Raw genomic sequence first — 16,125 nt, 5'->3', positions numbered from 1 at the left:
CCTACCCTCCCCCACCCCACACCTTCACCACCGCTTGTTTTTTCCCCTCGGGGCCTTCCAGGGCTCCAACTCCCCCCCGTGTTTATGTGTGCATGGCAAATTAGGTTTTTTTCCCTTGGACTCAGCCTTGACCCCCTCCCTGTTCTTCACAACAGTTTTTTCCATGAAAACATGCCACAATAAAGTCACATGGAGCACAACAAGGATACTTTTATCGCAGAAAGTAAATGATTTTTGGATAAAAGAATCTAAGTCTCGTCCACACAAATCACTCATTGTGCTCACTGGGACTCAAACCACCGGGGAAAAAAAATAAATAAAAAAAATGCTGCGATAGCTTTTGGTCCGGACAGCCAAGCACAACATGTCCATTCATGAGAAAGGACAGGAAAATACCAGCCGAATAATTACGACGCTTGTCTTGTTGGGATGTGGCCGAAAAGCACTTTAGCTTTCTCGCTAAAAGAGCGCGATTGGTTAAGAAAACACTGAGTCATGTCATCGCCACTTTCTTCCAACGACGATTATGCCGTACTTTGTGGGTCGCGGTACAAACAACACGGAGGCGTCCTCGCCCGTATCGTCACATGTCAACAAACACGCCATGGATAAACAGGCGTGTCGCAATGGAGCGGTTGTTGGAACACTTGGAGTCATTAAAGAGTCTTCTGCCAACCTTGAGACCTCTTATACATACATAAATACACATATAGATATATATATATAATGATTTAACTGCGCTTGTTGAGGGATGACAGGTCTGGATGATATATAATAAACAGTTTCTCTTTTAAGCATATGTTGCATCTTTTATTACCACTGTTGTACGGTGTGCCGGATGCAATAGTTTGCCATGTTGTTGAATATTCAACATTATTGTCTTTGAGGTTCCAAATGTGCTTGCTGAGTTCTGTAGAATTCCGCAGAGTCTGGTTTCTAAAGGAGGCCTTGTGATTATTCCATCTGGTTTGAAACGCTCCTTCGGTTAATCCTACGTACGTGTCGGATGTGTTAATGTCCTTGCGTGTTACCTTTGCTTGGTAAACGACTGATGTTTGTAAGCACCCCCCGTTGAGAGGGCAATTAGGTTTCTTGCGACGGTTACATTCCTTATTGGTTTTAGGGTCGTATAGTCTGGGGGTAGGCAGTCCTTTTGCAATTGCCTGTACCCACCCACTCTGTGCCCTATATAAACCATTGTATGTGAATGCTTCCATTAAAATCTCCTGATGATTGAGGGAAAACCCCTCATGAAACAGTTCTGTAGAGATGAAGTAGTCTTGTGATTTTTCCCCACACCTACATATACACATATATATATATATATATATATATATATATATATATATATATATATATACACATACATATACATATATACACACACACACACACACACACATATATATATATATATATATATATTATTGCTCATACTTCACAGTTTATTATTATTATTCTTTTTCTGTAAGTTTCTATTACCGCCACCACAAGACGAACCGGCCAACCGTTTATTCTCGAGTCATACAACTTCGTATGTGACACTTGTTACTTGCTAGCATGTTAATGTTTGCATGCTAGCATACAACATGAACGTGCTACCTTTTTAGCTAACTTTACGTTTCTTGCCTTACTTAGACAGCCATACACCTTGCAGTCATACAACTTGGTATGTGACACATGCTAACTGATAGCATGCTACCGTGAGCTTGCTAGCATGCTAAAATTAGCACCCCAACTTTTTGCGCTAATTTTGCACCCGTTTACCCTAGAGTCGTACAACTTGGTACGTGACATTTGTAAACCTTTAACATGCAGACGTAAGCATGCTAGCATGCCAGAATTAGCGCCCTAACTTTTTGCGCTAGTTTTGCACCCGTTTACCCTAGAGTCGTACAACTTGGTACGTGACATTTGTAAACTTTTAACATGCAGACGTAAGCATGCTAGCATGCCAGAATTAGCGCCCTAACTTTTTGCGCTAGTTTTGCACCCGTTTACCCTAGAGTCGTACAACTTGGTACGTGACACTTGGAAACTTTTAACATGCAAACGTAAGCATGCTAACATTAAAGTGCTAACTTTCTTTGCTAAATGTACACGTTTTTCTCAAATTCCCCAGCCATACACCTTACATCAGGGGTCACCAACGCGGTGGTGGTAGCCCGTAAGGACCAGATGAGTCGCCCGCTGGCCTGTTCTAAAAATAGCTCAAATAGCAGCACTTACCAGTGAGCTGCCTCGATTTTTTAAATTTTATTTTTTTACTAGCAAGCTGGTCTCGCTTTGGTCGACATTTTTAATTCTAAGAGAGACAAAAATCAAATAGAATGTGAAAATCCAAGAAAATATTTTAAAGACTTGGTCTTCACTTGTTTAAATAAATTCATTCATTTTTTTTTTACTTTGCTTCTTATAACTTTCAGAAAGACAATTTTAGAGAAAAAAATACAACCTTAAAAATGATTTTAGGATTTTTAAACACATATAACTTTTTACCTTTTAAATTCCTTCCTCTTCTTTCCTGACAATTTGAATCAATGGTCAAGTAGTATTTTTATTTTTTTATTGTAAGGAATATTATTTTTAGCTTATGTTTTTTCGACAAACAATATTTGTGAAATATTTCTTCAAATTTATTAGGATTAAAATTCAAAAAAATTATTCTGGCAAATCTAAAAAAAATCTGTAGAATCGAATTTAAATCTTATTCCAAAGTGGATTTTAACGTATATAAAACATGTCATCAAAATTCTAAAATTAATCTTAATCAGGAAAATTTACTAATGATGTTCCATGAATTCTTTTTAAAAATGTTTCAAAAAGATTCGAATTAGCTACTTTTTCTCTTCATTTTTTTCGGTTGAATTTTGAATTTTAAAGAGTCGAAATTGAAGATAAACTATGTTTCTAAATGTAATTTTCTTTTTTTTCGTGTTTTCTCCTCTTTTAAACAGTTCAATTAAGTGTTTTTTTCATCATTTATTCTCTACAAAAAAAAAAAAATATATATATATATATATATATATATATATATATATATATATATATATATTAATTTATAAAAGGTAAATTGAGCAAATTGGCTATTTCTGGCAATTTATTTAAGTGTGTATCAAACTGGTAGCCCTTCACATTAATCAGTACTCACGCAGTAGCTCTTGGTTTCAAAAAGGTTGGTGACCCCTGCCTTAGAGTCATAAAAGTATTTAATAGTAGTAAATTATATTTATATAGCGCTTTTCTCTAGTGACTCCCAAGCACTTTAAATAGTGAAACCCAATATCTGAGTTACATTTAAACCAGTGTGGGTGGCACTGGGAGCAGGTGGGTAAAGTGTCTTGCCCAAGGACACAACGGAAGTGACTAGGATGGCGGAAGCGGGGATCAAACCTGGAACCCTCAAGTTGCTGGCACAGCCGCTTTACCGACCGAGCTATAGCGCCCTCAAAACTTGGTATGTGACACGAGCTAACTATTTTCATGCTCACGTTAGCTCGCTAGCATGCTAACATTAGCATGCTAACATTTTTTTTTAGCTAGTTTAGCAACCGTTTCACCCGGGGTCATTAAACTTGGTGTGTGACACTTGTTACCTGTTAGCATGCAAATGAAAACATGCTAGCATGCTAACTTTTTCTACCAATTACACTTGTTTTTTTTTAAATTCCGCAGCCATATACCTTTGAGTCGAATAACTTGGTATTCGAAACATGCCGACTGTTACCATGCTATCGTTCGCACACATGCTAGGTGTTATCATTTTTCTGTAAACATGCTACTGCTTTAGGCTAACTCCGTGGCTCATTTTGTACAGCTACACCTAAAACTCCCGGATTCAGACACTCGGCACCGTCTAATAAGCACGGCGGCTTTTGGCGACCCCCGGCCAGAGGTCCAGGGGCACAATTTTTTAGTTATTATTATAATTATAAACTTTATGTTGGTATCCTAACAATACTTGACGTCGTTGGATTTGGGTCCAAGGGCTGGATTCACAATAAAACACACGCCGCTATGCATCCTGCTTCATTACATCAACACGAGGATGGCGGGGGTGGGGCTGGGTTAACATGAACACGTTGAGTAAATACCAGAGCGGAGCCTGGTACCGCGCATTAAGTCACGGTGCTTTAGCGCGCCGAGACAGGCCGTGTGAGACGAGGTGCTGATATACAAGTCAGGCTGTGGGAGCGGAGTGCCAGGCCCTTTTCACTGCAGCTGATATATGCATGCAAGGCCGGCAACTAAAAAGGTATAGCATGCTGGATTTATCTAGGGCTTGATTCCTGGTTTCCTCGGAGAGAACCGCGGCAGAGAAAGAACTCGTGCTAGCGGCGAAAATGCGACAAAGTACTTGAACTTGACCACCCTCAACAGAGAGGACGCAGCCACAAAAAAAATGTTCCGCCAAAGTGTTTCTACAAAGCTAGAAGCATGCTAAATAAAGCAATTAATAGTTCCCTAAAGGGTTGTAGGGTATTAGTATAGCACCGCGATACTTACTAATCATATTTGGTACTATACCGCCTCTGAAAAGTACCGGTGGTATCATCCAAAACTAATGTAAAGTGTCAAACAACAGAAGTGATTATTAGGTGATTGGATTACCCAGCTGGGCCCATCCAATCACCTGCCATGCTTATTAGCAGCAGCCGGACAGAGACACGGGTGTGGGAGTTGGACATTAGAGAGCAAAGCAAAGACACGCCTGACTGAGAAGTCCTAACGATAGTGCTGAAAAGCAAACCATACCGTATGAGATTAAAGGACTTGAAACAACTTGTATATAAATGCAATTTTTGGTGGTCCCCTTTGTTTAGAAAAGTACCCAAAATGACCGAAAAGTATTGAAATTATTTTGGTACCGGTACCAAAATATTAGTATCGGGACAAAACTAGTTCCCTATCATACAAAACAATTTTTGGAGAAATGTGTCCGAAAATTTGAGAAAAATCTGTCGCACACGCTTTTAGGTCGCGGCTTCAAAAAGACAAAATTTGCTTCCTGGAGAACACAATACCACGCCTGACCTAATTTGGAATAAAAACAAAGCAGGCTTCGCTACGCATCTTAAAATGCAAACCGTTTAATATTTGAATTAAAACGCATTCAATCAGACATTAGTGTGAAGTTTTGTATTAGTGTCCCTAAAAAGAGATATACCGGCCCCCAGATACATTTTTTTCTCTAAATGTGGCCCCCCCGAGTCAAAATAGCTGCCCAGGCCTAATATAAAATCTACAAACTAACTAAAAGCTTTTTAAACCAACTAAATTTGTTCTAATATACAATTGTACAAACCCTGTTTCCATATGAGTTGGGAAATTGTGTTTGATGTAAATATAAACAGAATACAATGATTTGCAAATCATTTTCAACCCATATTCAGTTCAATGCACTACAAAGACAACATATTTGATGTTCAAACTCATAAACTTTATTTTTTTTTCGCAAATAATAATTAACTTAGAATTTCATGGCTGCAACACATGCCAAAGTAGATGGGAAAGGGCATGTTCACCACTGTGTTACATCACCTTTTCTTTTAACAACACTTAATAAACGTTTGGGAACTGAGGAAACTAATTGTTGAAGCTTTGAAAGTGGAATTCTTTCCCATTCTTGTTTTATGTAGAGCTTCAGTCCTTCAACAGTCGTATTTTACGCTTCATAATGCGCCACACATTTTGGATGGGTGACAGGTCTGGATTGCAGGCGGGCCAGGAAAGTACCCGCACTCTTTTTTTACGAAGCCACGCTGTTGGAACACATGCTGAATGTGGCTTGGCATTGTCTTGCTGGAATAAGCAGGGGCGTCCATGAAAAAGACGTCGCTTGGATGGCAACATATGTTGTTCCAAAACCTGTATGTACCTTTCAGCATTAATGGTGCCTTCACAGATGTGTAAGTTACCCATGCCTTGGGCACTAATGCACCCCCATACCATCACACATGCTGGCTTTTGAACTTTGCGACGATAACAGTCTGGATGGTTTGCTTCCCCTTTGGTCCGGATGACACGATGTTGCATATTTCCCAAAACAATTTGAAATGTGGACTCGTTAGACCACAGAACACTTTTCCACTTTGCATCAGTCCATCTTAGATGGACTGATGCAAAGTGGAAAAGTCTGGATGGTTCGCTTCCTCTTCGGTCTGGATCAGTGGTCCCCAACCTGGTCAACGCTTAATAATTTATTTTTCTTTCTTTGTCATGAAAAAGGGAGGTTTTTGTGGTTGGTGCACTAATTGTAAGTAAATATTGTTTTTTTTATGTTGACTTAATAAAAAAAATAAATAAATAAATAAATAAATAAATAAAAATAAATAAAAAATTCTTCTGCTGCCCGGTACCAATCGGGTGGTGGTTGGGGACCACTGGTCTGGATGACAGGATGTTGAATATTTCCCAAAACAATTTGAAATGTGGACTCATCAGACCACAGAACACTTTTCCACTTTGCATCAGTCCATCTTAGATGATCTCGGGCCCAGAGAAGCCGGCGGCGTTTCTGGATGTTGTTGATAAATGGCTTTCGCTTTGAATATTAGAGCTTTAACTCGCACTTACAGATGTAGCGACCAACTGTATTTAGTGACAGTGGTTTTCTGAAGTGTTCCTGAGCCCATGTGGTGATATCCTTTAGAGATTGATGTCGGTTTTTGATACAATGCCGCCTGAGGGATCATTCAATGTTGGTTTCCGGCCATGCCGCTTACGTGGAGTGATTTCTCCAGATTCTCTGAACCTTTTGATGATATTATGGAGCGTAGATGTTGAAATCCCTAAAATTTCTTGCAATTGCACTTTGAGAAACGTTGTTCTTAAACAGTTTGACTATTTGCTCACGCAGTTGTGGACAAAGGGGTGTACCTCGCCCCATCCTTTCTTGTGAAAGACTGAGCATTTTTTTGGGAAGCTGTTTTTATTTCCATTCATGGCACCCACCTGTTCCCAATTAGCCTGCACACCTGTGGGATGTTCCAAATAAGTGTTTGATGAGCATTCCTCAACTTTATCAGTATTTATTGCCCCCTTCCCCAACTTCTTTGTCACGTGTTGCTGCCATCAAATTCTAAAGTTAATGATTATTTGAGTTTGGACATCAAATATGTTGTCTTTGTAGCATATTCAACTGAATATGGGTTGAAAAGGATTTGCAAATCGTTGTATTTAGTTTATATTTACATCTAAGACAATTTCCCAACTCATATGGAAACGGGGTTTGTACGCGGTGGATCAGTGAAATAACGTACGCCGCAATTCGAACTCCAAAGTTAAGTTTGACTTTAGAGAACCCGAGTACTTCAGGGGCGTGGGACTTGAGAGCGTCGCTGCAGTTTGTCCACACGGAGAGCCTCTTTTAGACTCTAATGGAGCGCGGCAAATTGGCGGGTGGGCTTTGTGACAATGTACAATGCTGCTGTTGCGTAAGCCCGTGCAAACCTGCACTCACACACAAAAAGGTCAGCGCGGACAGTTTTATCGAAGAAAAAAATAAAAAAAAGTTCTCAAGCTATGTTCACGCGGAGCTTATTTTCTCTGCCATTGTGACGCCGTGCAAGCGATACCGCGCCTCCTTCACTTTTGAATCCTAATTTAACACTTTGTTGCTGCGGGCGGGAACAATGAGCCGCCGTCTCCGGCTACAAAACACGTCCAGATGAATGGTGGGAAGTGAACCACACCTCTAACGGACAAAACAATCCTATGGATCGTCCATCACTTAACCGCGGTTAAGTAAATAAAGCTCAAAGTCTGAGCTTGAAGGAGCATAAAACCCAAACATACGTTCTTTTATTGGAGCCTTTCATGTTTGTCGAAGTGTCGGACTTTGGATCCTAACCACAACTTTTACTTTGGGGTTTTGCTTGTTTTAAAACTTTTATAGCCTCTTGAGTTTGTCTATTGTTAGTCCGGCCTCATCCTGCATCGCCCATCCTCTGTTTCAGGGGCCCCTTGCCCTCCTCAGGGGTCGCAAGACAAAGACGAGAGGTCGCAGGATGATTAACGGAGCTGAGATCAAAGGAGAAAACTGACGTTAAATATTGCCAGGAAAGGATGTAGTCATTATCGTTGTCCCGTAATAGTGTATTGCATTTAAGAGTGTTTTACTTTCAATACGACGATACCAATGTTGATGCGATACAATATCAGCCAAACCACTGTGCCATAGAAGATTATCTAATGTCACCTATTTGGCTTAAAATCATTTTTTGCAACCCAGTATTGATACGTCGTTGTTGAGTGTCGGTGCAGAGTAACCGTGTAATACTCTTCCATAGCAGTAGGTGGCGGCCGTTAGCTAATTGCTTTGTAGATGTCGGAAACAGCGGGAGGCAGGGTGCAGGTAAAAAGGTGTCTAATGCTTCAAACAAAAGGTGAGTGCCCCTAAGAAGAGGCATTGAAGATTAGGTAAGGCTATGTAGAACGAAACTAAAACTGAACTGACTATGAAGTCAACAAAAACAGAATGCTGGACGACAGCAAAGACTTACTGCGGAGCCACAGTGTACATCCGGACATGACATGACAGTCAACAATGTCCCCACGAAGAAAGATAAAAACAACTAGAACATTTTTATTGCTTGGGAAGGCTATGCAGGATGAAACTAAAACTGAACTGGCTACAAAGTCAACAGAAACAGAATGCTGGACGACAGCAAAGATTTACTGTGGAGCAAAGACGGCGTCCACAATGTACATCTGGACATGACATGTCAGTCAACGATGTCACCACAAAGAAGGATAAAAACATCTGAAATTTTCTCGATTACTAGGGAAGGCTATGCAGAACGAAACTAAAACAGAACTGGCTACAAAGTCAACAGAAACAGAATGCTGGACGACAGCAAAGACTTACTGTAGAGCAAAGACAGCGTCCACAACGTACATCCGGACATGACATGTCAGTCAACAATGTCCCTGTGAAGAAGGATAAGAACAACTGAAATATTCTCGATTGCTAGGGAAGGCTATACAGAACGAAACTAAAACTGAACTGGCTACAAAGTCAACAGAAATAGAATGCTGGACGACAGCAAAGACTTGCCGCGGAGCCACAATGTACATCCGAACATGACACGACAGTCAACAACGTCCACGAAGAAGGACAAAAACAACTGAAATATTCTTGATTGGTTATGCTTTAAAGTAATATCTAACAATTACGATTTTTTTACAGTTAACTGAGTTTCGTTTTTTTTAATGATTTCTGCTGGTGACATGCCTCGGCTCAAAAAAAGGTTAAAAAACACTGAGCTAGACTAACCCATTTTTTCCCCTATTTCGTAGAGTGGAATGTTAGAAAACGTTTGATCAAGTGAAATGAGTCAAAGAATGAAGCAAAGCTATGCATACATTTAGTAGCTTCAGTACTTTTTGAACAAGTCGCAATTTTTGTAGCTTAGCTATTTTTAGACCCATGTAGCGAGGTAGCTTACATAACGGTAACTGGTTTGTACTTGTATAGTGCTTTTCTACCTTCAAGGTACTCAAAGCGCTTTGACGCTATTTCCACATTCACACACTGATGGAGGGAGCTGCCATGCAAGGCGTTAACCAGCACCCATCAGGAGCAAGGGTGAAGTGTCTTGCTCAAGGACACAACGGACATGACGAGGTCAGTAGACTGTTGGCACTCGTCCAACCGCGCCACGCTGTCCTGTCAGGTTCAAACAAACTGATGACATCTATTAAACAAGACAAGAAGCAAGGAATTAAACGGAGACAGAATTCAATTTAGCTCAATTGAGGAGAAAGGCGTAGACACTGTACTGTACTGTACAGTGTCGTTACATACATACATATATACATAGGTACTTACGCTACAAAATACATACACAAATACATTACATACCTACATAATCAAAGTTCGTACTTCCACACTCACATTCAAGGTACAAACATACATATACACATACATGTACATATCATTCAGGGTACAAACATACATATACAAACCCCGTTTCCATATGACTTGGGAAATTGTGCTGGATGTAAATATAAACGGAATACAATGATTTGCCAATCCTTTTCAACCCATATTCAATTGAATGCACTACAAAGACAACATATCTAATGTTCAAACTCATAAACTTCATTTTTTTCGGCAAATAATAATTACCTTAGAATTTCATGGCTGCAACACGCGCCGAAGTAGTCGGGAAAGGGCATTCTGACAGACTCGTGCCGTCGTCTTGCGGGTTCCATGGACCACCAAGGAAGGACATGACTTTGAGCAGGTTTGACTTGCTTTATTTTCCAACACAACCTTGTCTGCGGTCGGGTCTCTCGTCACTTTCTGCTGCTCGCTCCGACGTCTGCTTTTCGGCAGAACGTACTTCCGTCTGCCTCTTGTTCTCCGTCTCCGTCTCCATCGTTGTATGTGTTGCTCTCGCTCCGCACCATCACCAGTCTCGTTCTCTCCTCCTTCTCCCCTTTTATACAGCGAGAGGATATATGTTAATCGTGTACAAGTGCGCGATCCACACACCTGATCTCGTTTGTGGTGTCGCTCCCGGCACGCCCCGCCTCGCCTCCGTGCCGCCATCTTGGGCCGGGCTACAACGTGCCCTGCCTCTCCGTCGGCTCTGCTTCTCCACAGGCATGTTCACCACTGTGTTACATCCCCTTTTCTTTTAACAACACTCAATAAACGTTTGGGAACTGAGGAAACTAATTGTTGAAGCTTTGAAAGTGGAATTCTTTCCCATTCTGGTTTTATGTAGAGCTTCAGTCCTTCAACAGTCCGGGGTCTCCGCTGTCCTATTTTACGCTTCATAATACGCCACACATTTCCGATGGGAGACAGGTCTGGACTGTAGGCGGGCCAGGAAATGACCCGCACTCTTTTACTACGAAGCCACGCCGATGTAAAACGTGGCTTGGCATTGTCTTGCTGAAATAAGCAGGGGCGTCTATAACAATCTGAATGGTTATTTGCCTCTTTGTTCTGGAGAACACCACGTCCTCTGTTTCACAATATAATTCGAAATGTGGACTCGACAGACCACAGAACACTTTTCATAATGCGCCACACATTTTCGATGGGAGACAGGTCTGGACTGCAGGCGGGCCAGGAAAGTACCCGCACTCTTTTACTACGAAGCCACGCCAATGTAAAACGTGGCTTGGCATTGTCTTGCTGAAATAAGCAGGGGCGTCTATAACAATCTGAATGGTTATTTGCCTCTTTGTTCTGGAGAACACCACGTCCTCTGTTTCACAATATAATTCGAAATGTGGACTCGACAGACCACAGAACATTTTTCATAATGCCCCACACATTTTCGATGGGAGACAGGTCTGGACTGCAGGCGGGCCAGGAAAGTACCCGCACTCTTTTATTACAAAGCCACTATGTTGTAACACGTGCTGAATGTGGCTTGGCATTGTCTTGCTGAAATAAGCAGGGGCGTCCATGAAAAAGACGGAGCTTAAATGGCACCTGTATGTACCTTTCAGCATTAATGGTGCCTTCACAGATGTGTAAGTTACCCATGCCTTGGGCACTAATGCACCCCCATACCGTCACAGATGCTGGCTTTTCAACTTTGCGTCGATAACAGTCCGGATGGTTCGCTTCCCCTTTGGTCCGGATGACACCGTGTCGAATATTTCCCAAAACAATTTGAAATGTGTACTCGTCAGACCACAGAACACTTTTCCACTTTGCATTATTCTATTTTAGATGATCTCAGGCCCAGAGAAGCCGGCGGCGTTTCTGGATGTTGTTGATAAATGGCTTTCGCTTTGCATAGTAGAGCTTTAACTCGCACTTACAGATGTAGCGACCAACTTTATTTAGTGGCAGTGGTTTTCTGAAGTGTTCCTGAGCATATCAATCAATCAATGTTTATTTATATAGCCCCAAATCACAAATGTCTCAAAGGACTGCACAAATCATTACGACTACAACATCCTCGGAAGAACCCACAAAAGGGCAAGGAAAACTCACACCCAGTGGGCAGGGAGAATTCACATTCAGTGGGACGCCAGTGACAATGCTGACTATGAGAAACCTTGGAGAGGACCTCAGATGTGGGCAACCCCCCCCCCCTCTAGGGGACCGAAAGCAATGGATGTCGAGCGGGTCTAACATGATACTGTGAAAGTTCAATCCATAGTGGCTCCAAGACAGCAGTGAGAGTCCCGTCCACAGGAAACCATCTCAAGCGGATCAGCAGCGTAGAGATGTCCCCAACCGATACAGGCGAGCGGTCCATCCTGGGTCCCGACGAGCGGTCCATCCTGGGTCTCGACTCTGGACAGTCAGTACTTCATCCATGGTCATCGGACCGGACCCCCTCCACAAGGGAGGGGGGGACATAGGAGAAAGAAAAGAAGCGGCAGATCAACTGGTCTAAAAAGGAGGTCTATTTAAAGGCTAGAGTATACAGATGAGTTTTAAGGTGAGACTTAAATGCTTCTACTGAGGTAGCATCTCGAACTGTTACCGGGAGGGCATTCCAGAGTACTGGAGCCTGAACGGAAAACGCTCTATAGCCCGCAGACTTTTTTTGAGCTCTAGGAATCACTAATAAGCCGTGGTGTGGTGATATCCTTTAGAGATTGATGTCGGTTTTTGATACAGTGCCGTCTGAGGGATCGAAGGTCATTCAATGTTGGTTTCCGGCCATGCCGCTTACGTGGAGTAATTTCTCCAGATTCTCTGAACCTTTTGATGATATTATGGAGCGTAGATGTTGAAATCCCTAAATTTCTTGCAATTGCACTTTGAGAAACGTTGTTCTTAAACTGTTTGACTATTTGCTCACGCAGTTGCGGACAAAGCAAAACGATGCACACACATTTGTTGAGATAAGTTCCTGACAGCTGCATTCCAATTTCCCCCCCGAAAAAAGCGTGCAGGATCTTGACCCCGTGACCGTAAAAAAAGGCAAACCAGTCACACCTGCAGCGCACTCATCCATGGATTGTTTTCTGGCATCCTCAGTGGCTTCTCAAGAACGGCACTAAATCCCTTTTTAGAAGGAAAGGAAAACCAGCGTGCTGCCAAAGCCGGTGGATTTTTTTTAAACATTTTTTTAAATTTTTTTTTTACCATAAACAAAAACATTTCCTGTGTATCGCACCAGCTTCCCCCGATTGTGGCCTGCTCGTCGATGAGAAAGTCTCTAGAGGGAAATTAATGCTTCCCCTGTTTTTCTTGCGTTTGACATCGATCCAGCCATGACTGTGTGGCATGCATAAACGTTATAAAAGGAATATACAGACCCCGTTTCCATATGAGTTGGGAAATTGTGTTAGATGTAAATATAAACGGAATACAATGATTTGCAAATCATTTTCAACCCATATTCAGTTGAATATGCTACAAAGACAACATATTTGATGTTCAAACTGATAAACATTTTTTTTATGGCAAATAATCATTAACTTTAGAATTTGATGCCAGCAACACGTGACAAAGAAGTTGGGAAAGGTGGCAATAAATACTGATAAAAGTTGAGGAATGCTCATCAAACACTTATTTGGAACATCCCACAGGTGTGCAGGCTAATTGGGAACAGGTGGGTGCCATGATTGGGTATAAAAACAGCTTCCCAAAAAATGCTCAGTCTTTCACAAGAAAGGATGGGGCGAGGTACACCCCTTTGTCCACAACTGTGTGAGCAAATAGTCAAACAGTTTAAGAACTGTAAGAATTGCAAGAAATTTAGGGATTTCAACATCTACGCTCCATAATATCATCAAGAGGTTCAGAGAATCTGGAGAAATCACTCCAGGTAAGCAGCATGAATGATCCCTCAGACGGCACTGTATCAAAAACCGACATCAATCTCTAAAGGATATCACCACATGGGCTCAGGAACGCTTCAGAAAACCACTGTCACTAAATACAGTTGGTCGCTACATCTGTAAGTGCAAGTGAAAGCTCTACTATGCAAAGCGAAAGTCGTTTATCAACAACATCCAGAAACGCCGCCGGCTTCTCTGGGCCCGAGATCATTCAAATCCCACCTAGTACCAACCTCGTCACGTCCGTTGTGTCCTGAGCAAGACACTTCACCCTTGCTCCTGATGGGTGCTGGTTGGCGCCTTGCATGGCAGCTCCCTCCATCAGTGTGTGAATGGGTAAATGTGGAAGTAGTGTCAAAGCGCTTTGAGTACCTTGAAGGTAGAAAAGCACTATACAAGTACAACCCATTTATTTATTTATTTAAGATGGACTGATGCAAAGTGGAAAAGTGTTCTGTGGTCTGACGAGTCCACATTTCAAATTGTTTTTGGAAATATTTGACATTGTGTCATCCGGACCAAAGGGGAAGTGAACCATCCAGACTGTTATCGACGCAAAGTTCAAAAGCCAGCATCTGTGATGGTATGGGGGTGCATTAGTGCCCAAGGCATGGGTAACTTACACATCTGGGAAAGCACCATTAATGCTGAAAGGTACATACAGGTTTTGGAACAACATATGCTGCCTTCTAAGCGCCGTCTTTTTCATGGACGCCCCTGCTTATTTCAGCAAGACAACACCAAGCCACATTCAGCACGTGTTACAACATAGAGGCTTTGTAGTAAAAGAGTGCGGGTACTTTCCTGGCCTGCCTGCAGTCCAGACCTGTTTCCCATGGAAAATGTGTGGCGCATTATGAAGCGTAAAATACGACAGAGGAGACCCCGGACTGTTGAACGACTGAAGCTCTACATAAAACAAGAATGGTAAAGAATTCCACTTTCAAAGCTTCAACAATTAGTTTCCTCAGTTCCCAAACATTTATTGAGTATTTTTAGAAGAAAAGGTGATGTAACACAGTGGTGAACATGCCCTTTCCCAACTACTTTGGCACGTGCTGCAGCCATGAAATTCTAAGTTAATTATTATTTGCGGAAAAAAATAAAGTTTATGAGTTTGAGTTTGAACAAAGGGTGGAGTGCCATCTACGGGTTGGGGAGGAGACCCTGCCCCAAGTGGAGGAGTTCAAGTACCTAGGAGTCTTGTTCACGAGTGGGGGAAGAGTGGATCGTGAGATCGACAGGCGGATCGGTGCGGCGTCTTCAGTAATGCGGACGTTGTACCGATCCGTTGTGGTGAAGAAGGAGCTGAGCCGGAAGGCAAAGCTCTCAATTTACCGCTCCATCTACGTTCCCATCCTCACCTATGGTCATGAGCTTTGGGTCATGACCGAAAGGATAAGATCACGGGTACAAGCGGCCCAAATGAGTTTGGGTCTCTCCCTTAGAGATAGGGTGAGAAGCTCTGCCATCCGGGAGGAACTCAAAGTAAAGCCGCTGCTCCTCCACATCGAGAGGAGCCAGATGAGGTGGTTCGGGCATCTGGTCAGGATGCCCCCCGAACGCCTCCCTAGGGAGGTGTTTAGGGCACGTCCAACCGGTAGGAGGCCACGGGGAAGACCCAGGACACGTTGGGAAGACTATGTCTCCCGGCTGGCCTGGGAACGCCCCGGGATCCCCTGGGAAGAGCTGGACGAAGTGGCTGGGGAGAGGGAAGTCTGGGTTTCCCTGCTTAGGCTGCTGCCCCCGCGACCCGACCTCGGATAAGCGGAAGATGATGGATGGATGGATGGATGGATGGAGTTTGAACATCAAATATCTTGTCTTTGTCATGGATTCAACTGAATTCGGGTTGAAAATGATTTGCAAATCATTGTATTCCGTTTGTTTTTACATCTAACACAATTTCCCAACTCATAAGGACATGAGTAGTCCTGTGTGCAGTGATCACCTGCAAGGCAGCCTGACACGGACATCTTCTCGTTCCTGAAGGGGCCGAGCCCTCCCCGGTCACACCATCCTCGCGCGGCCATTTAGAGCGCTCTTTGCACACAATGCCCTGATTCACAGGCATTGTCTTGCAATATTTACAAGTCGGGACACGCGAGAGGGAAGGAAATCCTCCTCCAGAGGAACCAAAAGGTACTGTACTTCTGTTCTGGCGGTAACAACAACAACAACAAAAAAAAACCTCCAAGTCAACAAGGTTTTCCTCGACCGCAATCAAGTGTTTTCCGATAAGAGGGAGGGCGGGGAAGGACTAAAATAACAAGACTTATCCGTCCACTGATCTTCAACAACACGCCACCAAGGGCCCGGCCGTAAACATGAGCTCCAAACACATCGGCCTTGATG

The 16,125-nt window shown here is 42.6% G+C and overlaps 1 protein-coding gene across 10 annotated transcripts in view; it reads right to left on the bottom strand.

Moving 5' to 3' along the window:
- Window positions 1–9,250: 9,250 nt before the first annotated feature.
- The window catches only part of LOC133549733 (coiled-coil domain-containing protein 158-like), a 100,301-nt gene continuing 93,426 nt past the window's right edge, over window positions 9,251–16,125 (bottom strand). For all 10 annotated transcript variants that reach the window (XR_009806169.1, XR_009806173.1, XR_009806172.1 and 7 more), the window contains one exon: window positions 9,251–10,445. The gene's annotated coding sequence lies outside the window, so the exon portion shown is untranslated. The remainder of the gene's footprint in view (window positions 10,446–16,125) is intronic.

This window comes from Nerophis ophidion, linkage group LG01 (assembly GCF_033978795.1).
Source record: "Nerophis ophidion isolate RoL-2023_Sa linkage group LG01, RoL_Noph_v1.0, whole genome shotgun sequence".
Taxonomy (NCBI): Eukaryota; Metazoa; Chordata; class Actinopteri; order Syngnathiformes; family Syngnathidae; genus Nerophis; species Nerophis ophidion.
Note: the sequence above shows the minus strand (reverse complement) of the source record. Positions and strands in the feature narration are given on the sequence as shown.